We start from the raw sequence: 1,715 nt of genomic DNA on the forward strand, positions 1-1,715 counted from the left end.
TCATCTTTGCTTTGTGACTTAGTAGCCATGTGATTTTGAGCTTTTACTTAACTTCTGTGAGCCCGAGTCTTCCCCTCTATGAAATAAGTAACATCAATTTTGCAGAATCTCTGTGAGAATTTGTGTGTGGGGGGGATGCACAATGCCTAGCTGGTGCACAATAAATACATTTAAAAAGCAAAACTTTGTGTCCACAGCAGAGCTTCAAGGCCCATGTGATTCCTGCTGCATTCACTCCGGTGAGGAGCCTGCTCTTCAGCAGGCGTTTTTCTTTTGGACGCTCTTTGCCGTGGGTTGGAAGAGCAGGTCATGCCCTGGCGCAGCAGGTAGAGAGGGTTTTCCACAATGGCTGCATCCATTGCAGGCCAGAGCTGTGGGTTGCAAAATTGGGGTTGTCCCTCCTGCTCGGATGTAATGGAGTTACCTGAACGTGGGCCCTTGGGACCAGACCTAGCACCTAAGAGAGAGCTGAAGGCTCAGCAGATGTTAGAGAGCACTTGACCCAATGTGGGAAGAAAGCAGAGTCCCAGAGAGCGGAGGTGAAGTCCTCATTCACTCAACTCGTCAACAGCGCAGGTTCCAGAACCAGCTTAGAACTCTAGCTCCTGTTCTAACAGCCCATTGCATGCATCTGTGTCCCACAGCTGTTGGTCTTACAACTCAAAAAAGCACAGGTCCCCTGGCAGGAGCAAAAGAAAATGTGCCATGGAGATGGAACTGGGGGAGGGAGTTACGAGTCAATTACTACTTATGTTGAACTAAAAGAAGCCCAAGGCATCAGCTTCGGCTCAGTCTTCTCCATACACCCCAAGCTGCTTTCCATTCTCACTCAGCCCCTGACTATTCCTCTCATTCCCCTGCCCAGTACAATAAAAACAGCATGCAGTTAGCTTCCTCCACCCTGGAGGCTGACCAGGACCAGAATCAGCACTTGGATAGTACTGCATGGAATTTTGCCTGTATTCTGGGCATGGTGCTAAACGCTTTACATTCCTAACATAATTTAATCTTCATACATCTGGAAAGGTAAATATATTACCATGATCCCATTTTACAGATGAGCAGATGAAAACCTTATTTCCCTAGGATAACCCGAAGATAGAAATGTGTATTACTCTGTTTTCACATTTGCTAGAAGAAAAACCTCAGGCTGGGCGTGGTGGCTCACGCCTGTAATCCCAGCACTTTGGGAGACCGAGATGGGCAGATCACTTGAGGTCAGGAGTTCAAGACCAGCCTGGCCAATATGGTGAAACACCATCTCTACTAAAAAATACAAAAATTAGCTGGGCGTGGTGGCAGGTGCCTGTAGTCCCAGCTACTGAGGAGGCTGAGGCAGGAGAATCACTTGAACCCAGGAGGCAGAGGTTGCAGTGAGCCAAGATCACACCACTGCACTCCAGCCTGGGTGACAGGGTGAGACTCCGTCTCAAAAAAAAAAAAAAAAAAAAATGTATATAGATAGATAGATAGATAGATAGATAGATAGACAGATAAAGAAAAACTTCAGCTGAATTAAATTTAAAGGAGTTTGATTGAGCAATGACCGATTTGCAAATTGGGCAGCCCCCAGAATCACAGCAGATTCACAGAGACTCTAGCGCAGTCACGTGGTGGAAGAGGATTTAGAGACAAAAAAAGGGAAATGACGTATAGAAATTGGAGGCGAGGTACAGAACAGCTGGATTGGTTACAGCTTGGTGTGTTTGCCTTAT

This window comes from Pan paniscus, chromosome 6 (assembly GCF_029289425.2).
Source record: "Pan paniscus chromosome 6, NHGRI_mPanPan1-v2.0_pri, whole genome shotgun sequence".
Lineage (NCBI taxonomy): Eukaryota > Metazoa > Chordata > Mammalia > Primates > Hominidae > Pan > Pan paniscus.